Source organism: Anomaloglossus baeobatrachus, chromosome 1, assembly GCF_048569485.1.
Source record: "Anomaloglossus baeobatrachus isolate aAnoBae1 chromosome 1, aAnoBae1.hap1, whole genome shotgun sequence".
Taxonomy (NCBI): domain Eukaryota; kingdom Metazoa; phylum Chordata; class Amphibia; order Anura; family Aromobatidae; genus Anomaloglossus; species Anomaloglossus baeobatrachus.
Window position 1 is genome coordinate 521,365,026 of NC_134353.1, and position 27,565 is coordinate 521,392,590.

Below are 27,565 nucleotides of genomic sequence, written 5' to 3' on the forward strand. Positions count from 1 at the left end.
CAGACTTTATGAACAGACTGGTGCATATATATTGGAACAGAACCGCGCTTACTGCTTACATAGATACTGCAACAGAACCAATATGACTACATAGATATGGGAACTGCAAGGAGCTTACTACAGAGATATAGGAACAGAACTGAGCTTACTGCAGAGATATGGGAGCAGAACCGAGCTTACAACAGAGATATGGGAGCAGAACCGAGCTTACTACAGAGATAAGGGAGCAGAACCAAGCTTACTACACAGATATGGGAGCAGAACCGAGCTTACTACAGAGATAAGGGTGCAGAAGCAAGCTTATTATATAGATAAGGGAGCAGAACCAAGCTTACTACAGAGATAAGGGTGCAGAACCAAGCTTACTACAGAGATAAGGGAGCAGAACCAAGCTTACTACAGAGATAAGGGTGCAGAACAAAGCGTACTACAGAGATAAGGGAGCAGAACCAAGCTTACTACAGAGATGAGGGAGCAGAACCAAGCTTACTACAGAGATAAGGGTGCAGAACCAAGCTTACTACAGAGATAGAAGATCAGAACTGAGCTTACTGCAAAGATAAGGGAGCAGAACCAAGCTTACTACAGAGATATGAGAGCAGAACCAAGCTTACTACAGAGATAAGGGAGCAGAACCAAGCTTACTACAGAGATAAGGGAGCAGAACCAAGCTTACTACAGAGATAAGGGTGCAGAACTGAGCTTACTGCAGAGAGAAGGGAGCAGAACCAAGCTTACTACAGAGATAAGGGAGCAGAACTGAGCTTACTACAGAGATAAGGGTGCAGAACCAAGCTTACTACAGAGACACAAGATCAGAACTGAGCTTACTGCAACGATAAGGGAGCAGAACCAAGCTTACTACAGAGATAAGGGAGCAGAACCAAGCTTACTACAGAGATAAGGGAGCAGAACCAAGCTTACTACAGAGATATGAGAGCAGAACCAAGCTTACTGCAGAGATAAGGGAGCAGAATCAAGCTTACTACAGAGATAAGAGAGCAGAACTGAGCTTACTACAGAGATAAGAGAGCAGAACTGAGCTTACTACAGAGATAAGGGAGCAGAACTGAGCTTACTGTACCCATACAACAAAATTGTACTTGGTTTACAACATAGAAACAGCAACAGAACCAAACCTCCTCCATAGCTAGGGGAAAAGAATATGCTGACTGCATATACATAGTAACAGAACTAAGCTTACTGCTTAACTATGGTACCATAACTGAGCTTATTGTATTGATATAGGAGCAAAACCACGCTTACTTCATAGATAGAGTACCATAACCCAGCTTACTACATGTACAACAATACAAAGCTTCTCCTATATTTTCAATGTTAAACTCATACGGAACACGGCTGGCACACGGACTATACACTGATGCTATCTGTGTGCTGTACATGTTTTTCACGGCCCCATAGGCTTCTATTAGCCCTTGTCATCTGCGCTGCTGGGAAAAAAAACCCAGATGTCTCCGTAGGGATCACACACGGTCTGTGTAAACACACGGACATGCGAGCAGCACCATATGCTATAATGGGTACATATGGTACCCATAAAAAAAGCTGATACAACACGTACCAAATACGGTACACAGGCACGTGAAGGAGGCCATAAGGTGGTCACATAGCTACATCACAGTGCAGGGGTTAATTTCACTTTTTTTTTCATAAACATGGAAAGACAAATGAAATTCCCTAACACTTATGTGAACGAGCCCTTAGGGTCCGTGCCCACGATCAGTGTCAGCAGCGTCTTGGATGCAAAGTGTTTTCACTGATTCCAAAATGCTGCGTTGTACAGTATAAGCACAGTGGATGGATTTATAGAAATCTCCAAGAAATTAGTGTGGCGCCCCTGCAACTCCAGTTACCACAGGGTACTGCACCTCATTTAAGGTGCAGTATTCACCTCGGGTAAGGAGGGGGTTAATCACCGGTGTTCCACATACATTTTACATACAGCTTAGGCGCCTTCTCACTGGGGAGCCGGACTAGGGTAGGCAGGGGGTGGCCATCACGAAGCTTGGGACTTTCCCGGTCACTAGGACTACCACCTGGGGGACGGGTTCCACTTGGGATAGAAGAGGAGCATCACACACACACACACACCCGGCAGTCAAGTCGGGGCTTCAGTTCTGGCGACACGACACCATTCTCCTTTTTCTTCTCATGGGGCCTGCGGCTTGGAGCGAGATGCTCACGCGTTCCCCTCTCCTGAAGGGACACCCCTAGCACACTTTCTAAACATCGGTGGCTTCCTCCAACTCATCTGAGGTCGACGGGGCCCAACACGGCGGTGTCCGGTGCCTCCCGGGCAATACAAAGACTGTTAGTAAAGACACCTGGAACCGCAGCAGCCGACTCGGACTCTTATTACCGGCGCCAACAGCCACTACCCCCCTCATTATCCTCCCCGGGGCCTACTCCACCTGAGGGGAGCCAAACCATCTTACCTGCAATTACCATCTGCTCCAGAAGACAGCGACAGCAGCAGCGGCTAATCCCTGGCCGCATACCGCAGGTGGCGTCACAAAATCATTCCATCCATCCCCCCTTCTCCGTGGACACCTCGGGGTCACGAAACCGGGCAGGCCACCTGTGACATCCATCCCCCTGACCCTTCACCGGCCCGGCGACGAGTAACCCCCAGGCCCTGTGGGGTGCTCCACTGGCGTCTCCACCAGAGAAAGCACGCTGTGTCCAGACCGTGAAGACACCTGATGGTGGACACTCGCCCTTATAGACTTATGGCCCTGTCACACACAGAGATAAATCTTTGGCAGATCTGTGGTTGCAGTGAAATTGTGGACAATCAGTGCCAGTTTTGTGGCTACATACAAATGGAACAATATGTCCATGATTTCACTGCAACCACAGATCTGCCAAAGATTTATCTCTGTGTGTGACAGGGCCTTTAGTGTTGTGCCCTAAAAATACAAATGTTTTACACATACACCACAATACACTATAAGATTGTGCCCACGGTCTGGACATGTTGTGTCCTGGACACGTCCTCTCCTGTGGGGCTGTGAGTGCTCTCCGCAGGGACCACAGCGGCCGGTGCCCACAGTCAGGGTTCGGGCCACTGTGGTCTCTCTTCTATTCTTTCTGTGGAGACACAGCAATAAATTAACATCCCAGGGCTCAGGAAGCCGCACCACAGGTCAGTGTTCGCTGTGAGCTGTACACGCACTGTGGGCAGAGGATTTCTAGAAATCCCATCCACTGTGCTTCTGTACCGCCCTGAGAGGGGCCCGGCCGCTTGCTCGGGCCGAGCCGCTCGAGGTCCGGGCTCGGTTTCTCGGTGGCACGAGCGCCTCCGGACCGGGGGCCACGTCGCTCTTGTTAAGGGGAGGCGGTGGGGGGTGATGGTTATGTAACGATTCGTCACGCCACCCACGGGTCGTGGTGACGGGGGATGCACCACCGTTGCGGCTGAAGTGATGGTGGGCTCGTCCGGGATCGGTGTTGCGATGTTAGCTGAGATGTTAGCCCCTCCGTGGGTAGGGGCGGTATGTCCCGGGGCCCGGCGGGGGACTGTAAGGGCTGATGTTGTCGTCGGGGTGCAGGGCGCCGTGCCGCGGTGTAGCATCGTGCCCGGATGGCACTGGTGTACTCACGATTGATTCACACTCAGAGTCACTGGTAAACCAAAGTTCGGAAGTGGTCGGTCCCCGCGGCCGGCTGCTGATGTCCCCTGTGGGGTTGATGGTGGCCCCTTTTCCCGTGCACCTCTGCATGTTTGTGTTTCGGCCCCCCTGCCTCAGCAGTGGTAGCCCGCTCCCCGGCGTTGAGTTGCCCGCAGGCGCTGGCCCGTCGGTGTTTGGCCCTTGGTGGTGGCGCTCACCCGGTCTCGGTGGGCTTTTGCCTTCTTTCGGGACTTTGGGTGTGGATGAACCCGTGAGGTCCGGCCAGCAATCAGTCAATTTGCCTATACTCAGTGGCTTCTAAGCTAGGACGGGGCCTGAGTACCCTCCTGTTGGTGCTCCGGTACACGGTTGACTCCCCGGTTCGGGACCGGCGGGCTCCAACCCAGGCCCGGTCCGTACGGTTCCGCCGGTTGCTGTACCGGTACTCCTGCAGACGGCCACCACCGTCTGCCTGCCTGACGTTCTCTAAGAGGCCCAGGCTCCTACCCGGATCCCTGACAGCTGCTCCTCTACCCCTCACTGTCAACTCCAAACTTGTCTAACCTCTTTCTGTTTGAACTTCCTGCCCCAGGACAGTAGTCTCCTCGGTGGGCATGCCTTTCCGCCTGACTCCGCCCACCTGGTTTGCTCTACTATCCCTGAGGGAGGCATCAGGTCTCCCTTTCGGGTGACGTGTGTGACCTCACAGGGGATGGGGGTGTGTGGGTTAATTACCCGATGTGTACTGTGGCTATGTGTGCAGGGAGCAGGGAGCCGGCACTGGCAGCGTGAGAGCGAGGACGCTGGTAACGAAGCTAAATATCAGGTAACCAAGGTAAGGGCTTCTTGGTTACCCGATGTTTACCGTGGTTACCAGCGTCTGCAGAAGCCGGCTCCTGCTGCCTGCACACGTAGCAGAGTACACATTGGGTAATTAACCCGATGTGTACTGTGGCTAGGTGTGCAGGGAGCCAGCGCTAAGCGGTGTGCGCTGGTAACCAAGGTAAATATCGGGTTGGTTACCCGATATTTACCTTAGTTACCAAGCGCAGGATCGCTTTCACGCGGCGCTGCTGGCTGGGGGCTGGTCACTGGTTGCTGGTGAGATCACCAGCAACTCGTGTAGCGACGCTCCAGCGATCCCTGCCAGGTCAGGTTGCTGGTGGGATCGCTGGAGCGTCGCTTAGTGTGACATCTCACCAGCGACCTCCTAGCAACTTACCAGCGATCCCTATCAGGTTGGATCGTTGTTGGGATCGCTGGTAAGTTGTTTAGTGTGACTTGGCCTTTAAGCGGGCTTTACACGCTACGATTTCGCTACAGCGATCTCGTTGGGGTCACGGATTTTGTGACGCACATCCGGCCGCTGTAGCGATGTCGTAGCGTGTGACTCCTAGGAGCGATTTTGGATCATTGCAAAAACGTCCAAAAATCGCTCCTCGTTGACATGGGGGTCCGCTGCCAGTTATCGCTGCTGTCGCAGGGGCGAAGTTGTTCCTTGTTCCTGCGGCAGTGCACATTGCTACATGTGACGCCGCAGGAACGAGGAACATCTCCTTACCTGCCTCCGGCCACAATGCGGAAGGAAGGAGGTGGGCGGGATGTTACGTCCCGCTCATCTCCGCCCCTCCGCTTTCATTAGGCGGCCGCTTAGTGACGTCGCTGTGACGCCGAACGGACCGCCCCCTTAGAAAGGAGGCGGTACGCCGGTCACAGCGACGTCGATATGCAGGTACGTATGTGTGACAGGGGTGAAGCGATGGCCGAGAGGACCACCGCAGTGCAGAGTAAGTTACAGTACACAAGACGAGGTGCGAACAACAAGGGTATATTTATTAACAGGCGGGGAAAGATATGGAGAAGGCAGGTTCAGGCACGGGGTATACAGTGGCAAAACGTGATTTAACAACACTTTTGTATTCTCTAGTTGGTCCACTCAATAGCACGGTGCTCCAACTATTACAGGTTCAAGAAACACAAAAACAGTCAGGTACAATGCTACTCTACACATAACCTCTCTGGCCTCTGCTAAACGGGCCACACGGATGCCGTGTACTACCTACTGAAGCCTACTTTAGCCCCTAGTATGTGCACAATATTCAACTCACAGTGATGCTGGGGACGTGGATCCAGTCCCGGGGGCCCCTCAACAATAGTCTCATCTGAAGGTGCGCACGTCTCCTGGGCCAGGTTAAGGAGATCAAAATCTTCTTCTTGCTTCAGATTCCTCGCTGGTTCCCTGTTATCTGCAAGTCTCTCTCTCGATTCAGAAGAAAACTCCAATCCTCCGAGACACACCGGCTGTGTGTTCCTTCACACGCTTATAAAATCAAAACAGAAACTCACTTCTCTTCTTACACTTGGGCTGTCCATTAGCACACTTTCTGCAGGGGGAGCAGAACATTCCATTACCCCTCAACACGGGGAGGTTTCTGTCTCTTAAAGTGGCAGCGTGCTTCTTATTGTCCATAGCAGTAGCACCCCCCAATAGGGGTGCCAGATTTTCTGCGTGACGGGCAGCGATATGCCCGTTTCGCACAAACGATGGGGGTGGGTCGCATGCTAGCGATATCGGGCCGGATATCGCAGCATGTAAAGCCACCCTTAGTTAACAAGAGCGGTAGAGCAATTTGTGACCAGCTCCAGAATAGACAGAATCATTGACTTTCCAATAGACTGAACACAGGGATATTGGCACCTTCATTTTGGGGTCTACAATATGGCGTCTCCTGCTATTTTCCAGTCTCTCCTTTCTCAGGCTTTGGGCTCTGCATTGTCTGCGGCTTTGGTGCACTGGTATCAGGGTGGGCTTTTACCTCACATATGTTTTCATATATCTCTGTAAATTGTGTATTGTTGGTGACAAGTTCCTCCTCAGCCTCAGCACTATCAATTTCCTGGAGCAATGAATGGCTCTTTGGCTCTGGTATATGTCAGGTGCATTACAATAACGTTTAATGTGTCCTGGTCTGCCACATTTATACCAATATATAACATATCCTCTTCTCTGAGGTCTATACACAGCAGATACATTTTCTGATGTTTCATACTGCTCTTTTGACTCATTACACCAGTCCCTGAGTATATTTACAAAGGTTTCAAAGGAGCTGGTATTCCTTAGAGTTAAGCGGGCTTTACACGCGGACGATATTGCTAGCAATTTCTAGCGATATTGAGCGTGTATGTCGCGGGCGGGGAGGGGACGCTGCGCTCACCAACTGCTCGGGTCCGGCTGCTGCTCGGTGGTGGCTCGAGCGGTGGGCCGGATCCCGGGGACTCGAGCGGCGCTCCTCGCCCGTGAGTGAAAAGGGGGCTATGGTATTGGGGATTTATTGTCCGTGACGCCACCCACGGTTGTGGTGAGGTTGTGACACCACCGCTGCTCTGGACGGGGATCTCGGGAGCGATGACAGGGAGCAGCTAGGATGTTGTTTTCTCCCCTCCGTGGGTAGGGGGTTTGGTTGTCCCGGGGCCCGGTGAGGGGTAGGGATGTATAGCAGGCGGGTTACGGGGCCTGGCGAGGTGCAGGGTCGCGGGGGCAGCGCTGTGCCGCACGGTACGGTGGTACTCACTCAGCCAATGATGAATACAAAGTCTCCGGTAAAACAAACGGCTGGCTGGACGGGTCCCACAGACGGCTGCGGTGTCTCTCCTGCCGGCAGGTTGATGGTGACTGCCTTTCCCTGCACCTGTGTTTTGTGTACGGTTCCAATGGGTTCCCACCGGTAACCCGCTCCCCAGCTTGGATGGGTGCTGAAGGAGCCCCTTTTGCCCGCAGGCTCTGGCCCTGGGAACTGTAGCCTTGGCGGTGACTGTGTTTCCCTCTATGGTTTGAGCTGTTGCCTTCAATCGGGACTTGGCTGCTGGGAAACCCCGGAGGTTCCCTTCGCTAACGGATTTGACAATTTCAACGGCGTCTCCTAGCCTTGTCGGGGTCCGTAAGCCCTGCCGCATGGTGCTGGCTTCTCTTTGCTCACTGGTCCGGTACCACCGGGCCACCGCCCGTCCACGGTCCTTACGGTTTGCTCCAATCGGCCTCTCCTGCAGACGGTTACCACCGTCTGACAACCTTGCTGTACCGTCCGGGCCACACAACCGGACGCTGTCAGTCTGCTCAGCTACCACCTCACTCTCCACTTCCCTAATTGATCTGCCACTGCTTTTCCCGCCTCCAGGACCGTGAACTCCTCGGTGGGCGGGACCAACCGCCTGGCCCACCCCCTGGTGTGGACATCAGCCCCTGGAGGAAGGCAACAAGGATTTGTGTTTGACTTTGGTGTGCCTAACCGGGGTGTGGGGTGTGTTGGTGTTGTTCTGTGACGACGTGGCTTGTCCAGGGCGCCACATAGCTGCTGGTCTTCTTCAGCGCGGCGCCATTTAGTGTGAGGCAGGGAGTGGAGGTTTCGTTATTATTCCTCTTCTGAAACACCATGACTTTGATCTTTTGGTTGATGTGAAATTGACTCGCCCACCCCAGGGCTATGGGACACCCGGTGCTGGGCCGGACTAGTCCGGTGGTAGTCAGTGGTGGCTGGGCCCGGCTCCGTGGCCCTGGTGGGTGTCAGTATAATATGTGGCTTAATGAATAAGTTTGTGTTCGTGACGCCACCTGTGGTATGCGGCTATTAAGCCGCCGCTGCTGTGTGAGGCCTCCGGGATGATGTTATGGCAGCAATGGTGGTACTGCTCCCCACAGGTGGAGCAATGCCCGGGGCACAGATGGTGCTTGTGAATGTCTATGCAGTTGAAATAACAGAGACCACTTCAAGGGTGCAGTTCAAGTTCTTTACTCACACTTCTTGTCACAGCGCTGTAGGGACCCTTGGACTGCTGGGACCACTGTCAGGGACCTCCGCCGTTTCTGGGTGATTCTGAGAGTGAAAGCCGGTACCCTTCTCTTAGTGTCTCTTTCTTCTGCTGTCTTCCTTAGCCTTGCCTTTAATAGGATAAACCTGGCTTGGCCTCCACTGCAGCCTCCAGGCTGGAGGGTCACCTGTCGGCTGATTACCCCTTTTCTGGAAGTTCTGCTATGGGTTCTGGCCCGGGGAGTCTACAACGTTCCCTGGGCCTCGGTTTTTACTGTTTGGAGATGATCTTTGCACTCCTCCAGTCTCTAGGGACCGTCCCCTGTCGCAGCTTGATCCCTCCACCGATGTTCTTGTGGAACAGGCCACCCTAGCTCTAAACTGCCCCGACAGCTATACAGACTACCCGTGGCCCTGCGACTCCTTCTGTCTTCTACGTGGTGTCACCTGGACCTCTGGGTCCCAGGATCTTCACCAGGAAGCGTCTCCTTCTGTTTCTCTGCTCCTGTCTGACTTGGAGCTTTCTTTCCTTCTTTCTTTCTTTCTTTCTTCCTCCTTGCCTGCCTCCAGCAGGCCTCCTCCTCCCTCCTTTCTCTCGTTCTTCTTCCCCAACTACATGCTGGCTCTTCACATTCTCCTTCCCTGAGGTAGACTGACTAACCTAGACCTTCCTCTCTGTCCCTGCTCTCAGATGGCTCCTCCCACCTCCCCATTTGCTCTGTTCTACCCTATAGGAGCAGGGATGGGTCTTACGACCCCTCCCAGCATGCAGCATGGGAGGGCTGTCTGCCACTTTCCCTGGTCCCAGTGTGTTCCTAGCAATGGGTGTAGTGTGGATTTACCAGGGGACCGGAGTTCACTCTCTTCCTCTCTCAGAATGGGGCATCACACCGCTGGATGGGGTGCAATGACCTGTGGCGACGGAAGCCTCAGGGGCGCCACAAAAGCCCATGTGGTGCTGAATGTTGCTAGCACAGCCATGCTATCTTGGAGGCCTCTCTCGGTTGGGGAAAGCAGCAGGAGGTCATCTGCGTACAGCAGGATCTTCACCTCTCGGTCCTGCAGGCTGAGACCTGGGGCAGAGGAGAATTCTAGGGCTGCAGCCAGTCCATTTATGTAGATATTGAATAGAGTTGGGCTCAGGCTGCGGCCCTGTCTTACCCCGCGGCTCTGCCGGATGAAGGCCGTCCTCTTTCCGTTCACCTTCACGCTGCAGCGGTTCTCAGTGAATGAGTTCTTGATCATATCATAGGTTTAAGGAACAAGCCTGGGTGCCACACTGAGCAAAAGGCCTTCTTGAAGTCCACAAAACATGCAAATATTTTCCCATTTTTTTGCCGTGGACGGGAGTCTTGATGAGGCTTTGCAGGGTGTAAATGTGGTCCGTGGTGGGATGGTTTGGCATGAACCCAGCTTGACTTCTGCTGAGGGTGTCTTCTCTATCTCTATTGCCCTCCCCCGTCTCTCTCCCTCCCCCTCCCCCGTCTCTCTCTCCCTCCCCCCGTCTCTCTCCCTCCCCCGTCTCTCTCTCTCCCCCTCCCCCCTCGTCTCTCTCCCTCCCCCGTCTTTCTCTCTCCCCCTCCCCCCTCGTCTCTCTTTCTCCCCCGTCTCTCTCTCCCACCCCCCAATCTCTCTCTCCGTCCCCGTCTCTCTCTCTCCGCAGTCTCTCTTTCTCTCTCTCCCCCGTCTCTCTCCCACCCCCCAATCTCTCTCTCCGTCCCCGTCTCTCTCTCTCTGCCGTCCCGTCTCTCTTTCTCTCTCTCCCCCGTCTCTCTCCCTCCCCCCATCTCTCTCTCCCCCTCCCCCCTGTCTCTCCCTCCCCCGTCTCTCTCTCTCCGCCGTCTCTTTCTCTCCCTCCCCCGTCTCTCTCCCTCCCCCCATCTCTCTCTCCCCGTCTCTCTCTTTCTCCCCCGTCTCTCTGTCTCCCCCGTCTCTCTCTCTCCCGTCCCCCCATCTCTCTCTCCCTCCCCTCTCCAATCTCTCTCCCTCCCCCGTCTCTCTTTTTCTCCCCCTCCCCCGTCTCTCTCTCCCTCCCGCTCCCCAGTCTCTCTCTCTCTCTCCCTCCCCAATCTCTCTCTCTCCCTCCCCCGTCTCTCTTTTTCTCTCACTCCCCCGTCTCTCTCTCTCCCTCCCCAATCTCTCTCCATCTCCCCGTCTCCCTCTTTTTCTCTCCCTCCCCCCGTCTCTCTCTCTCCCTCCCCCCGTCTCTCTTTCTCTCCCTCCCCCGTCTCTCTCTCTCCCTCCCCAATCTCTCCCCCTCTCCCTCTTTTTCTCTCCCTCCCTCCATCTCTCTCGCTTGTCTCTCTTGGACATATATACACATCTAATTGGGAATTTCTACACTGGATCTCTTCATGTGCCTTCATTTACCTCTAATTATGGGGCAGATTTATCAAAACTGTTTCAAAGAAATCCATAGCAACCAATCACAGCGCAGCTTTCATTTTACCAGAGCTGTTTCAACAGTGAGAGCTAAGCTGTGATTGGTTGCTAGGGCCAAGGAACCGTTTTGAGAATTGAGGCCTAGTGTTTCTCTGTAAGTATGGATATGTGCAGAATTTGCCTGCACAGCTGTATATGGAGATTATAAGGCTCTTTATAAAGAAGCCTCTGCTCCAGCTCCATACAGAGGTGTACTGTGGGTATGACGCCTTCATTAAACAGTTACAAGGGCCGTCCACAAGATGGCCGCCTCTGCTTCCCTCATGAGCTCAGTTACTCGGTGGTGTCATGGTGCCATCTACTTGCCAGTATGTGATAAGCCTGAATACTGAGTGCCCTGAATAATAAGTGTCTTTTTAGGACGGTTTCATGTACAATAGTTTTTCTTTAAAAATATATACCATATTATTATTTTTTTTCCTGCCTGATCACACAATATAAAATACACTGCGCACAATGGGAGAAATGTGTGACGGCATTTTCCACATTCACTACAATAATTGTTTACAAAATGTGCGATATTTTGCTATTTTCCGAGGCTCTCACCATTCTGGCCCGGTTAGCCATGCAAATAAGTTGTAACCCCTTCACCACCAGGCGATTTTCTGCTTTTCATTTTTATTTTTTCATTTTCTTCTTCCAAGATCCAAAACTTGTTTATTTTTCCATCAACATAGCCGTATTTAAGTTTTATTTGCTTTTTTTTTCCTTCACATTTTTTAAACCTTTTTTTTTCACTTTTTCCTGTTTTTACTAATCTCTTTAGGTGACTTGAAGCTGCGATATTCCGATAACTTCTGCCGTACAGAACAATGTATCAGCGCTGCTCTGGACTGCTGTAATGATCATCTCCTATGAACGCCGGCTTCAGAAGTGATCCACACCGGTACGTGTTTACAGTCAGATCTCTGATTTTCCTGCTGCTGTTAGAGGTGGGCACTACCATGCTCAGTACTCGTAATCTGGAAAGTGGATGATGGACAGGGGACTGGATCTGGAAAGTGGATGATGGACAGGGGACTAGATCTGGAAAGTGGATGATGGACAGGGGACTGGATCTGGAAAGTGGATGATGGACAGGGGACTGGAACTGGAATGTGGATGATGGACAGGGGACTGGATCTGGAACATGGATGATGGACAGGGGACTGGATCTGGAACATGGATGATGGACAGGGGACTGGATCTGGAATGTGGATGATGGACAGGGGACTAGATCTGGAAAGTGGATGATGGACAGGGGACTGGATCTGGAACGTGGATGATGGACGGGGACTGGTCAGGAATACGATGGATCATTGATGTATCCTGGTCACTGTGTGATATAATAATCGCCGAGAAGAAAAACACTGAGACCGATTCTTGTTTTAAATTTATTTATTAGCATTAGGCAGTGAACCAAAAATTCTCATAATCAATAATAATAATACACAGTTTAATTGTATTAAAATTGATCAAAAAGGGTTGTTCAGTATTAGAGAAGTATAAGTATTTGGGAATTCCAGGCTCAACCATTAGAGAAGTATGGCTGACCTCTCCCCTTGTCTATAGGGTATATCTGAATTGCAGATCTGGACCTTTTAGGCTTTGTTCACACTTTGCGTATTTGGTGCGGATTTTACAACTGGATTGATAAAATTAAATCTGCAGTGTTTATGCGTGGAGAAAAAAAAGTCCTCCATATTTCATGCCCAGCCGGCAGATTACCTGCAAGATTTAAGGATCCACAGTGAAATGAATATGTAAAATCCGCTACAGAAATCGGCATGCTGTAAATAAAAAAATAAAAACAGCATAAAAAAAAGCTGATTTCCATATGGATTGTGCCCCACACAGACTGGAATGGGGGTGAGAGGAAGATAAACTCATCCACTTTCCTGGGGTGGAAAAATAAGTTGTGTGTAAAATCCGCATCAAACCTGCGAGGTGTGAACGCAGCCTAAAAGAGCGGAACTGCCCCAGATTACATAGAAGACAGCGATCTTTCTCCAATACTGATCGCCCCCTTTTGTTGTATGTCTTTGGAGTGTGGGAGGAAACCGGAGACCCCGGAGGAAACCCACGCAAACACGGGGAGAACATACAAACTCCTTGCAGATGTTGTCCGCAAAGCACCAGTGTAAATCACCACTGAGCCACCGTGCCGCCCATACTGCCTGCCTGATGCCGCACATGCAATACAATTTACACTCCAGGAATATCGTCCTCACCTCTTAATGACTTTAGGACAAAAACAGAACAAATAAATATGGAAAAAAAATCATCTCTACGAGAAAAAGGGTCAAAAATATCGCAGATGGATGATAAACAGAAAAACCGTGTCTGGTCATTGAGAGGTTAAGGCTCACAATGTACATAATATACAAAAATACAATTAACTACTACAATATACATAATATACAAATATACACTTAACTACTAATTAGGATAAGCCTCACAATATACATAATACACAATAAACTGCTAATGTCTGTAGTGAACCAGCTCTGTCCGTGTATGAGCGTCCTCGTTGTGTAACGTCCGTCTGTGTTCTGTAATGTGTAAGGTATGTTCACACTGTGTCTTTTTTTTCCCCGCCCCTAAAACCGTCGTGTTTTTTGCTTTTTCTTAGCGTCTTCCCGTTTTATCCATCGGATTAAAAAGAAGTTCAAAAATGCTGATAAAAAGCAAAAAAAACGGAAAAAAAGGGATAAAATTTACACTGAAAGATTATCGTGAACAAGCGAGCGTTCGCTCACGACATCTTTGCTTGCACACTGGCGCCTGCCTGGATCAACAGACTCAGGTGGGATGTAATGGACAGACTAGAGCCACTCAGTACTCGTAATCTGGAAAGTGGATGATGGAGAGGGGACTAGATCTGGAACGTGGATGATGGACAGGGGACTGGATCTGGAAAGTGGATGATGGACAGGGGACTGGATCTGGAAAGTGGATGATGGACAGGGGACTAGATCTGGAAAGTGGATGATGGACAGGGGACTGGATCTGGAAAGTGGATGATGGACAGGGGACTGGATCTGGAAAGTGGAAGCAGGACCCCCAGAACCCTTTAACCCCTATACAGGGATTTGGAATTACACAGGGCCCTGGAGATCACTATAGCAGAACAGGGACTCCTCTCCCATCACCATTCACGGCAGGAACACGGCGTGGCGATCGGAGCAGAAGTCGCTGGAGCGGACTCCGGTGGTGACGTAACAGCCCCTCATCAGAACAAGCGGAAACAACGCTGGTCCTGATGAATCGGGCCCCGCTACAAAAACTCCATATATATAATAAGCAATAGGATAAAAAATACGCCCCGATGACGCCTTTTTCACTCGTTTTGTGTTTTGGGCCAAAAAATCCCCTTAAAAAGTTGTCAAAAAAAATTATTAAAAAGGTTACTCAAAAACGGAAAAAGCGTCGACAAAGCGCTTCAGGAAAAGAACAAAAAACCGTTCAGACGCCGAAAAAAATGCCAGAAATAAGTGATCGTCCTGAAAAACGGATGATCACTTAACAGAAAAGACACAATGTAGTGTGTGATCCGTCTTGTGATCGTTTTGAGGCTTCAGATGGAGACTGTCACAAGAGCGGTATTTTCATTGACTTGTCCGCCCAATTCGTGGTCCCACTCACTAACTGGAACTGAAAACAGAAAATTTTTATTAGGAGACATGAAAAAATAATGTTATTAGCACCAAAACCCCTGAACGTGCCCTAAGAATACAGGCCCCTCCATACATACCTGCTGGTGTCGTCCTCATTGCTTTGTGAGTGTTATACAAATGGAAAGGTCCAGAACCAAATCGACGCTTCTGTAAGAAAAGATTACTTATATCAAAACAAGATCACAGATTCAGGGAAGAAAGAAGTGATGGGAGGAGAGAGATGGAGGAGGAACGATGGTACAACCGGGAGAGATGGAGGAGGAACGCTGGTACAACCGGGAGAGATGGAGGAGGAACGATGGTACAACCGGGAGAGATGGAGGAGGAACGATGGTACAACCGGGAGAGATGGAGGAGGAACGATGGTACAACCGGGAGAGATGGAGGAGGAACGATGGTACAACCGGGAGAGATGGAGGAGGAACGATGGTACAACCGGGAGAGATGGAGGAGGAACGATGGTACAACCGGGAGAGATGGAGGAGGAACGATGGTACAACCGGGAGAGATGGAGGAGGAACGATGGTACAACCGGGAGAGATGGAGGAGGAACGATGGTACAACCGGGAGAGATGGAGGAGGAACAATCGTACAACTGGAAGAATTGGAGGAGTAACGATGGTACAACTGGGAGAATTGGAGGAGGAACAATGGTACAACTGGGAGAGATGGAGGAGGAACAATCGTACAACTGGAAGAATTGGAGGAGTAATGATGGTACAACTGGGAGAATTGGAGGAGGAACGATGGTACAAATGGGAGAAATACACACTACAAAGACATTGTACTTCCCCTGACATGTAACATTCAGGACACATGTATATACAGATATACACTACAAAGACATTGTACTGCCCCTCACATGTAACATACAGGACATAATCCTAACCCTAGCCTTGCTTAAAAATTTCCAGATCATCACCGATCCTCCACCAAATTTCACAGTGGGTGCAAGACACTGTGGCTTGTACACCTCTCCAGTTCTCCGTCTAACCATTAGATGACCAGGTGTTGGACAAAGCTGAAAATTAGACTCATCAGGGAAGATTACCTTACTCTAGAAATTGGGCAGATTAAACTTTGCGAAGGACGTATTAATAAAGCCGCATACAAGGTTATCCTGGACAAACAGCTGCTTCCTTCTGCTCAGGCAGTGTTCCCCAACTCTGAGGATTGTTTTTTCCAGCAGGACAATGCGCCATGACACACAGCTAGGTCAATCAATGTGTGGATGAAGGACCACCACATCAAAACCCTGTCATGGCCAGCCCAATATCCAGACCTGAACCCCATTGAAAACCTCTGGAATGTAATCAAGACGAAGATGGATAGTCACAAGCCATCAAACAAAGAAGGATTGCTTAAATTTTTACACCAGGAGTGGTATACGGTCACCCAAGAGCAGCGTGAAAGACTGGTGGAAAGCAGCCAAGACACATGAAAGCTGTGATTATAAATCATGGTTATTCCACAAAATATTGATTTCTGAACTTTTCCTGAGGTAAAACATTATTAGTATTGTTGTTTCTTAATGATTATCAACTTTTTTGCCAGAGCTGTACAGTATGTGAGGATGGTGGGTGTGTCGCTGTGGTACATACCTTTTAGGAGCCTTTTAGGAGCCTTTTGGGAGCCTTTTAGGCTAGAGTCACACTAGCATATGGCATCCAATGCCTATCATCCGATACGATATGCCAGTGACCGAGGTCATGTGAGTGTGTACACATCTGGTGATCAGGTTTCTGCTGTAGATGAGCTCCCCCACAGGTAGCCTGTAATATGCACAGGACATAATCCATGTGCAGGTTGATGTTTCTTACACACTCACATTGTGACTCTAACCTCACCACGAATCGCCTCCATCTTCGTCCTCTGTGTCCCTGTGAATGTGCAGATCTGACTGCGGGCGATGTTCTTATGGAACTAGGTCATTGTGATGTCATAGCATAGAACGTCTGGATCCTCGTGATGTCATAGAAGGCAGTGATGTCATCAGAGCTTTTGATGCCACGTGGTCTTTTCATTTGATAGCAGTAAATAGGGAATAAAAGACAAGTAAAGCAATCTAGTTAAATATCTTCAAAATAAAGAAATATACCCCCTTATAAAGAAATATAATAATAAATGAAATATCATCTAATATAAAAGAAAAATAGTGCACAAAGAACCAAAAACCAGATGACTCCGATGGCCTCCCCCCACTATGAACCCTCAGCCCCCACGTGTAAAGGAAAGGGTCAAAGACTAAGGTATCAGGAGGACCCCTAACAAACCCCCTCTCCAATGGCCTCCAATGGGGCAGGTACAAGCTCTGACAACCACGTACACTAGTATTGTGACCTTTATAATAAAAATACCAGCAAAAATAATAAAAGTGGTGTAACTTTAGATGTGAGGCTCAATAGGGAGTGGTTCTCAAAGTTAGATCTAGAGTCATTCATTCTTTGTGGGACATTTACACAATACCAGGGACCATCAGCAGTATCCATCCCTGCCGCCCTGTATTTTATATGTCACACCCCAGGACAGTTATGGAAACTAATACAACCTAACTAGAACCGGGGAGCTTTTGGTTTCACATTTGGTTTTCAGAAGTTGGGGAACCCCCTAATGGACACTAAACAGACCCCATTACACATTAAGGGATAAGTATTATTTTTAAAGTCCATCATGTGACTAATACAGTTCCCAACAAAACTGCCTACTATGTTGTCCTCTCCAAACTGTACCCCCCTCCTCACATTGTCCCCCTACACAGTATGATGGCTACCACAGCCGCCCATATAGTATATCCACAACAGCCCCCTAATATACACTATGATGTCCACCACAGACCCCCCCCCATGCAGAACGATATCCACCACAGTCTCCAAATATATAGTATGGTAACCACCACAGCCCCCCATATATACAATGATGTCCTCCACCATTCCCTATATACAGTATAAAGCCCACGACAGCACCACACAGTATAATATCCACTACAGCCACTTAGTATATAATATGATGTCCACCACAGCCCCATATACAATATGGTCACCACAGCCGCATATAGAGTATAATGTCCCCCACAGATCTTTATATAGTACTAGAAGGTGGCCCGATTCTACGCATCGGGTATTCTAGAATTTACGTATTGTGTAGTTCATGTATGATTTTTGCTATATATATATAGATGTTGTTGTGTGTAGTTACCAAGTGTTTGTGTAGGGGCTGTACATGTTCTGGGTGTTGTCTGGGTGTGGCGGGGGGTGAGAGCGGTGTTGTTTGTGTGTTGCGTTGTGTGTGTTGCGTGTGTTGCGTTGTTTGTGTAGCGCTGTGTGTCTGTAGCATTGTGTGTGTGTGTGTGTTGCGTGGTTTGTGTGTGTTTTGGGGGGAGGTATGTTTTGTGAAGTGTGTGTGTTGCGCCGTATGTGTGTATATTTATGTATGCCACGGTGTCTGTGTGTTGGGTGTTGTGTGTGTGTGCAGCGTTGTCTGTGTGTGTGTGGGTGTCTGTGTAGGGCGGTGTTTGTGTTTCCCAATGTGTGTGTGTTGTGCAGTGCGCGTGTGTGTGTGTGTTGGGGGGAGGTGTGCACCTCCCATCGTGCTCCATCCCTTATGCTGCGCACCCCCCATCGTGCTCCATCCCCCAAGCTGCGCACCACCCATCGTGCTCCATCCCCCATGCTGCGCACCCCCCATCGAGCTCCATCCCCCATGCTGCGCATTCCCCATCGTGCTCCATCCCCTATGCTGCGCATTCCCCATCGTGCTCCATCTCCCATGCTGCGCCCTCCCAAACGTGCTCCATCCGCCATGCTGCGCACTCCCAAACGTGCGCCATCCGCCATGCTGCGCACTCCCAAACGTGCTCCATCCGCCATGCTGCGCACTCCCAAACGTGCTCCATCCGCCATGCTGCGCACTCCCCATCGTGCTGCATCCCCCATGCTGCGCACTCCCCATCGTGCTCCATCCGCCATGCTGCGCACTCCCAAACGTGCTCCATCCGCCATGCTGCGCACTCCCAAACGTGCTCCATCCGCCATGCTGCGCACTCCCAAACGTGCTCCATCCGCCATGCTGCGCACTCCCAAACGTGCTCCATCCGCCATGCTGCGCACTCCCAAACGTGCTCCATCCGCCATGCTGCGTACTCCCAAACGTGCTCCATCCGCCATGCTGCGCACTCCCAAACGTGCTCCATCCCCCATGCTGCGCACTCCCAAACGTGCGCCATCCGCCATGCTGCGCACTCCCAAACGTGCTCCATCCGCCATGCTGCGCACTCCCAAACGTGCGCCATCCGCCATGCTGCGCACTCCCAAACGTGCTCCATCCGCCATGCTGCGCACTCCCAAACGTGCTCCATCCGCCATGCTGAGCACTCCCCATCGTGCTGCATCCCCCATGCTGCGCACTCCCCATCGTGCTCCATCCGCCATGCTGCGCACTCCCAAACGTGCTCCATCCGCCATGCTGCGCACTCCCAAACGTGCTCCATCCGCCATGCTGCGCACTCCCAAACGTGCTCCATCCGCCATGCTGCGCACTCCCAAACGTGCTCCATCCGCCATGCTGCGCACTCCCAAACGTGCTCCATCCGCCATGCTGCGCACTCCCAAACGTGCTCCATCCGCCATGCTGCGCACTCCCAAACGTGCTCCATCCGCCATGCTGCGCACTCCCAAACGTGCTCCATCCGCCATGCTGCGCACTCCCAAACGTGCGCCATCCGCCATGCTGCGCACTCCCAAACGTGCTCCATCCGCCATGCTGCGCACTCCCAAACGTGCTCCATCCGCCATGCTGCGCACTCCCCATCGTGCTGCATCCCCCATGCTGCGCACTCCCCATCGTGCTCCATCCGCCATGCTGCGCACTCCCAAACGTGCTCCATCCGCCATGCTGCGCACTTCCAAACGTGCTCCATCCGCCATGCTGCGCACTCCCAAACGTGCTCTCCCAAACGTGCTCCATCCGCCATGCTGCGCACTCCCAAACGTGCTCCATCCACCATGCTGCGCACTCCCCATCGTGCTGCATCCCCCATGCTGCGCACTCCCCATCGTGCTCCATCCGCCATGCTGCGCACTTCCAAACATGCTCCATCCGCCATGCTGCGCACTCCCAAACGTGCTCCATCCGCCATGCTGCGCACTCCCAAACGTGCTCCATCCGCCATGCTGCGCACTCCCAAACGTGCTCCATCCGCCATGCTGCGCACTCCCAAACGTGCTCCATCCGCCATGCTGCGCACTCCCAAACGTGCTCCATCCGCCATGCTGCGCACTCCCAAACGTGCTCCATCCGCCATGCTGCGCACTCCCAAACGTGCTCCATCCGCCATGCTGCGCACTCCCAAACGTGCTCCATCCGCCATGCTGCGCACTCCTAAACGTGATCCATCCGCCATGCTGCGCACTCACCCCCCATAGTGCTCCATCCCCCATGCTGCCCGCAGCATCAGCCTCTGTGGCCGCAGCATCAGCCTCTGTGCCCGCAGCATCAGCCTCTGTGCCCGCAGCATCAGCCTTTTCTGTCCCCAGCATCAGCCTCTCTCCTCCCAGCCTACCCCAGCCTCAGCCTCCCCCAACATCAGCCTCTCTTCTCTCAGCCTCCCGCTCCCAGCCTTCCCCAGGATCAGCCTCTCTCCTTCCAGCCTCCTCCAGCACGCCGTGCTCCTCTGCCGACACTCACACACCCGATCGCATACACTCACACACACACACCCACACCCACCCGATCGCATACACTCACACCCACCCGATCGCATACACTCACACCCACCCGATCGCATACACTCACACACACCCGATCGCATACACACACACATTGACGATATTACACATACGCGCTCACACTCACAACATCCGGAGATACCACATGCTTCTGGTCATGTGATCCTCCGGCAGGTCCTGAAAGCTCACAGCACAGGATCGCCGCCGAGAAGCAAGCGATATCCCAGGATGTTGTGAGTGTGTGGATGTAATGTGTGTGTGAGGTGTGTGTGAGAGTGAGTGTGATCTGATGTGTGTGTGTGTACTCACCTGGGAGTCGGGGTCCGTGTCAGTTGGGCCAGAGCGAGCGTGCATTGCGTGAGGGGGGCGGGGCCTGCAGAGATCCGGGGCGAGAGGCCAATCCGTGTGGGGGGGCGGGGCCATGGCGAGCCCAGCGGCCAATCAGCTTTGTGTCACCGTAACACAATTTTGGAGCATGACAGACAGACAGACAGACAGACAGAATAAGGCAATTATATATATAGATGGTCAGCATATACCAAAATTTAAGGTCAATAACAGTCGTTAATAAAGTATGGTCCCCTACAGCCACCTATACAGTATTGTCACCGCAGTCCCCGTTACAGTATGAAGTTTCCACAGCACCCAGTATATTATCCTATGTAGTATGCTATCCCCACAGCCCCCCAGTATAATATCCCCTATATATCCTATGTAGTATGCTATCCACACAGCTCCCAGTATAATGTCCCCTACATATCCTATGTAGTATTCTATCCCCACAGCCCCCCAGTATAATGTCCCCTACATATTCTATGTAGTATGCTATCCACACAGCTCCCAGTATAATGTCCCCTACATATCCTATGTAGTATTCTATCCCCACAGCCCCCAGTATAATGTCCCCTACATATTCTATGTAGTATGCTATCCACACAGCTCCCAGTATAATGTCCCCTACATATCCTATGTAGTATTCTATCCCCACAGCCTCCAATATAATGTCCCCTACATATCCTATGTAGAATGCTATCCCGACAGCCCTCAGTATAATATCCCCCACATATCCTATGTAGTATGCTGTCCCCACAGCCTCCAGTATAATGTCCTCCACATATCCTATGTAGTATGCTATCCCCACAGCCCTCAGTATAATATCCCCCACATATCCTATGTAGTATGCTATCCCCACAGCCCCCAGTATAATATCCCACACATATCCTTTCTAGTATTCTATCCCCGCAGCTCCCAGTATAATATCCCCCACATATCCTATGTAGTATGCTATCCCGATAGCCCCCAGTATAATATCCCCCACATATCATATGTAGTATGCTATCCCGACAGCCCTTAGTATAATATCCCCCACATATCCTATGTAGTATGCTATCCTGACTGCCCCCAGTATAATATCCCCTACATATCTATGTAGTATGCTATCCCGACAGCCCCCAGTATATCCCCCACATATCCTTTCTAGTATTCTATCCCCACAGCTCCCAGTATAATGTCCCACACATATCCTATGTAGTATGCTATCCCCACAGCCCCCAGTATAATATCCCCCACATATCCTTTCTAGTATTCTATCCCCACAGCTCCCAGTATAATATCCACCACATATCCTATGTAGTATGCTATCCCGACAGCCCCCAGTATAATATCCCCCACATATCCTATGTAGTATGCTATCCCGACAGCCCCCAGTATAATATCCCCCACATATCCTATGTAGTATGCTATCCCGACAGCCCCCAGTATAATATCCCTCACATATCCTATGTAGTATGCTATCCCGACAGACCCCAGTATAATATCCCCCACATATCCTATGTAGTATGCTATCCCGACAGCCCCCAGTATAATATCCCCCACATATCCTATGTAGTATGCTATCCCGACAGCCCCCAGTATAATATCCCCCACATATCCTTTCTAGTATTCTATCCCCACAGCTCCTAGTATAATGTCCCACACATATCCTATATAGTATGTTATCCCCACAGCCTCCCATATAATATGGTCTCGTTACAGGAATTAGAATTAATATTGTTGTAAAAAAATGACGATATGGGGGTGATAAGAGACATCGCTGGATGAGAGCTATGACAGGGGTGTTAATATACAGGGTGGGCTAGGGGGTTTGTTTATATGTAAAATCACCCCTAAAACCAGTAGCGTAGCTAGAGAAAGGGGGGGGGCAGAGGGTGCGGCCGCCCCGGGCCCCGTGCTCAGAAGGGGCCCACCTGGAGCTGCGATACCATTAACTATATCAGCGTGCACAGCGCGCGCCGATATAGTTAACCTCTGCGGCAGGGCCGCCATCCGGGCATTGCTAGTGGAACTCCTGTAGCACTAGCGGGCCCGGTGAGCAGCAGGCAGGAGGGGGAACCTGGACACGCTGAGAGGCCCCTCCCCTTTCATTCCTCTGCTCCCCGGGCCCCAGCGCAGGGGGCGTTGACAGTACACTTTGCAGGGCGGGCTGGTCGTGCAGTTAGCAGGAGGCGGGTCCTAGACACGCTGACAGCCCGGGCCCCTCCCCTTTCATTTCTCTGCTCACCGGGTCCCATGGGCAGGGAGCGGGGACGTTGCACTGACAGCACCTGCAGTCGCACAGGGGTCCCAAGCGGGAGCGGCCACTAGAGCCTGAAAACGTACTGGGTACGTCATAGCTCCCTGGTACTTAAGGACCCATGACGTACCCAGTACGTCATGGCGAGATCGTGGCCCCGGTGGATGCGATCGCTGCACATACCTTAGATTCGGGGAGGAGGGTCCTCTGCCTGACCACTGGAGGGGTGGTGTATCCTCCCCGGACCTAAGGAGGCTGTGATTGGCTGAGCGGCGTTCGTCAGCCAATCACAGCCACTGTAATGTCCCAACCATTGAAAATGGTTGAAACATTAAAATCCAGCCATGATCAGTGCAGCTGTAGCACCGATCATTGGCTGGAGCTGGGTGACCTCAGTTTCACCCGCCCTCAGCTCTGATTGGAGAGACCGGCCTTGTGACCGATCTGTCCAATCACTGTGGATCTGGGGCCGGTGACCACTCCCCTCAGCTTCACTCCAGCGTCCGTGGAAGGTGAGGAGAGCGACCGGTAAGTTTAAAGACACTGTCTCCTTTCAGTCGCCGCCATTGCCCCAGCCCCCACCCTTCAGCTGCCGCCATTGCCCCAGCCCCCACCCATCAGACGCCGGCTGCAGCAGTCACTGCCCCTGATCCAGCAGCACTGAACCCGTCTTCTGCGTCCCCTTCATCTGCCACCACCTCCCCCATCAGCCACTGCCCCCCCTCCCTCATCTGCTGCCCCTCTCCCTCATCTGCTGCCCCTCTCCCACCTTCCTCCATCTGCTGTGATCTCCCCACCTGCTGTGAGACCCCCCCACCTGCTGTGAGACCCCCCCACCTGCTGTGAGACCCCCCCACCTGCTGTGAGACCCCCCCCCACCAGCTGTGAGACCCCCCCACCTGCTGTGAGACCCCCCCACCTGCTGTGAGACCCCCCCCACCTGCTGTGAGACCCCCCCCGTCCATCCGTCCCGCTGTCCATCCATCCCTCCGTCCATCCGTCCCTCCGTCCATTCGTCCCTCCGTCACGTCCATTGTGACCGTCACGGGAACACTGGGGGTCTATTACTTTCTAGAAGCAATATGTGGGCACTTACACAGGGCATTAATATTTTCTAGGGGGCAATATTACCATCTAGAGAACAGAAAGGAGGCATTTTACTGTGTAAAGGGCACAATGGTGGCATTAATATGTGGGGGCACAGTGGTGGCATTATGTGGGGGCACAGTGGTGGCATTATTATGTGGGGGCACAGTGGTGGCATTATTATGTGGGGGCACAGTGGTGGCATTATTATGTGGGGGGCACAGTGGTGGCATTATTATGTGGGGGCACAGTGGGGGCATTATGTGGGGGCACAGTGGTGGCATTACTATGTGAGGGCACAGTGGGGGCATTACTATGTGGGGGCACAGTGGTAGCATTATTATGTGGGGGCACAGTGGTGGCATTACTATGTGGGGGCACAGTGGTGGCATTACTATGTGGGGGCACAGTGGTGGCATTATTATGTGGGGGCACAGTGGTGGCATTATTATGTGGGGGCACAGTGGGGGCATTATTATGTGGGGGCACAGTGGTGGCATTGTTATGTGGGGGCACAGTGGTGGCATTATTATGTGGGGGCACAGTGGTGGCATTATGTGGGGGGCACAGTGGGGGCATTATTATGTGGGGGCACAGTGGTGGCATTATTATGGGGGGGCACAGTGGTGGCATTATTATGGGGGGGCACAGTGGTGGCATTATTATGTGGGGGCAAAGTGGTGGCATTAATATGTGGGGGGCACAGTGGTGGCATTATTATGTGGGGGCACAGTGGTGGCATTACTATGTGGGGGCACAGTGGTGGCATTATTATGTGGGGGCACAGTGGTGGCATTATTATGTGGGGGCACAGTGGTGGCATTATGTGGGGGCACAGTGGTGGCATTATGTGGGGGCACAGTGGTGGCATTATTATGTGGGGGCACAGTGGTGGCATTATGTGGGGGGCACAGTGGTGGCATTATGTGGGGGGCACAGTGGGGGCATTATTATGTGGAGGAACAGTGGGGGCATCATTATGTGGGGGCACAGTGGGGGCATTATTATGTGGGGGGCACAGTGGTGGCATTATTATGTGGGGGCACAGTGGTGGCATTATTATGTGGGGGCACAGTGGTGGCATTATTATGTGGGGGGCACAGTGGTGGCATTATTATGTGGGGGGCACAGTGGTGGCATTATTATGTGGGGGGCACAGTGGTGGCATTATTATGTGGGGGGCACAGTGGTGTGATTATTATGTGGGGGGCACAGTGGTGGCATTATTATGTGGGGGGCACAGTAGTGGCATTATTATGTGGGGGCACAGTGGTGGCATTATTATGTGGGGGGCACAGTGGGGGCATTATTATGTGGGGGGCACAGTGGTGGCATTATTATGTGGGGGCACAGTGGTGGCATTATCATGTGGGGGCACAGTGGTGGCATTATTATGTGGGGGCACAGTGGTGGCATTATGTGGGGGCACAGTGGGGGCATTATTATGTGGGGGCACAGGGGTGGCATTATTATGTGGGGGCACAGTGGTGGCATTACAATGTGTGGCAGTAAGAGGAGTCGGTTTTTGTGCACGCAGCAGGTGCAGTAATAGGGGCACACACGGCAGCAGCGGCTCAGTATTGGGGTGACGGCAGGAGGCGGAGTTTGTGCAGGTTGGGATTAGATGGGGTTCGGGGTCGGAAGTGTGAGGAGTGAAATGTGTCTTTGTTGTAATCTCTGTAGATGAGTTGTGGCTGGAAGAAGTCGTCATGACGGTCTGGGCCAGATGGAAAACACAGAAAAGGTGAACAACTCCATCGGAAAGAACGTCGGCTGTAAGTCACCATCTATAACTGCACTGTGACCTCTTGTATGTGCTGCAGCACCGATATCTACCACTATATAGTCACCATATAGCGGTAATATCAGTGTCATCTGCCGAGGTTCCACTATACCCACGATTAGTCTGCGCCACCGTAGTTATCATGGTGACCTGGTAAGGGGCCCACTCAGATGTTTTGCCCCCCCTGAGCTGAAACCATAGCTACGCCACTGACTAAAACCCATCCTACATTCATGATATATGTGAGACTCATGAAAAAGTAGAGTCCCTGTGGTTGGAGATAAAAGGAGAGAGAAAGAATAATAAAATACTGATAGGGGCATGTTATAAAGAAGAAGACGGCCAGAGAGCCCCATAGGGGTGAACAGGCCCATGACGATCGGGAGGGTTAGGGTAGGAAAGAGTTAAGTGCTAAGGTTGGAGGCACATAGGGGCTGCCTGATTGGTGGGAGAGTCGGGAAAAGGGATTGGGTGAGGGACAAGATATGGGAGGGTTGGTGTGTGGGTATAAAGGGGGCTGTGCAGAGGTCACTGCCCCTTTTGACCTACAGACAGCGTGTCCCCCCTGCGCTGCTGCCTCCCTGACTGAAGAATGGTGGCGGTGCTGGAGCTGGGGGGGGCATCTGAGGACATCTGCGAGGATGCGTCTGCGGGGCTGGAGCGGCTTCTCTGCTCCTGCGCCCGGACCTGCGCTCGGCGGGCGCGACCGCCGGAGCGCTACTCCCCCGTCGGGGGGGGGAGAAGACAGATTTAGGAGCCCCTTCGGGGACCCTCCGGGGCAGCGGAGTGCACCTCACCTTCAAACGTGTCTCCGGCCGCCGGGAGGAATCCTCGTCGGAGATTCCGCGGGCCGGGGGTGGGCGGAGCTTATGCGAGGCCTACTTCCGGTCTGCGGCCTGCACGGCCACGGACCAGAGCAGCGGCAGCCCCCAGTGAGGTGCGGGCTGGGGGTGGCGCCCGGCACCACAGAGCGGACGGGGAGACTCCCTGCAGACGGCAGGGGAGAGAGCATGGATCGAGGGGCGGCACGGATCGGAGCGGTAGTCGGAGGGGGCTGGTGGCAGGGTCATGCGGTCGGCAGGGCCCTTGCGGCGGTCTGTTATTACGGTACCTCCCAGCAGGGATCAGGCTGGGGGGTGTTCCTGGCATCCGGACGGAGAGGCACGGCCTTCCTGCAGTCGGCAGGGAGGGGGACCACCGGGAGCTACAGAGAGTACAGCGGTGCAGCAGGAGGGGGCAGCAAAGAAGGATGGCGGCAGGACGCCGCGCCGCGGCATGAAACAGAGGACAAACAGGAGGTGCACGGAGGAGCAGGGTGCGGTGACCGTGGGGGTTGACGGCCGCCAGGTGCGGGCTGTCCCCTCGCTGGTCCCCCCAGCGGACTTCAGCAGCTCTTCTTATTCGGGCGAGGAAGAAGGACCGGAGGAGGCGGCAGGACGGATGAACGGCAGCAGGATGTTCGCGGTACGGCTGCTCCGGATTCGGTTCAGAGGCAGCCCGGTGAGAGAACAACCAATATGTTTAATGTTGTGGGTAGTGTTAGCGGGGACGGGGGTTCCACCGCGGGGAGTGGTTTGCCGGGGGTTTAGTGCAGTCGGTCAGTCGGGGTTACCCGGGGCGGAGTTTTGGGGGCAGCTGCTAGGGGTGTTGCAGGGATTGTCGGCTGAGCGGTCAGGTCGAAGCGGGCCTGGGTCCCTGGCGGGGGGCGTGGGTGGGTCCCACGGTCGGGGTGGCTGCCGGTGGTACCGGTGCGCGAGGTAGAGACTTAGGAGGTTGTGCTGGTGGTCGTTGCGGGTCAGGCGGACGGCGCGGCGGCCGTGGCGTGGGTTAGCGAGGACGTGGAAAAGGATGATGAGGTTGTGCGTT

General features: G+C 52.5%; 2 long non-coding RNA genes across 2 annotated transcripts in view; one reads left to right on the plus strand and one right to left on the minus strand.

Moving 5' to 3' along the window:
* The window catches only part of LOC142295830 (uncharacterized), a 66,377-nt gene that overhangs the window by 13,009 nt on the left and 25,803 nt on the right, over positions 1 to 27,565 (plus strand). The window contains exon 2 of the long non-coding RNA XR_012751553.1: positions 11,646 to 11,765. This is a non-coding gene — a long non-coding RNA (uncharacterized LOC142295830). The remainder of the gene's footprint in view (positions 1 to 11,645; positions 11,766 to 27,565) is intronic.
* Positions 13,726 to 16,281, minus strand: LOC142295823 (uncharacterized). Its single transcript, XR_012751552.1, has 3 exons — positions 16,137 to 16,281; positions 14,613 to 14,682; positions 13,726 to 14,512 (listed from the first exon to the last, which is right to left on the minus strand). It is a non-coding gene; the product is annotated as an uncharacterized LOC142295823 (long non-coding RNA).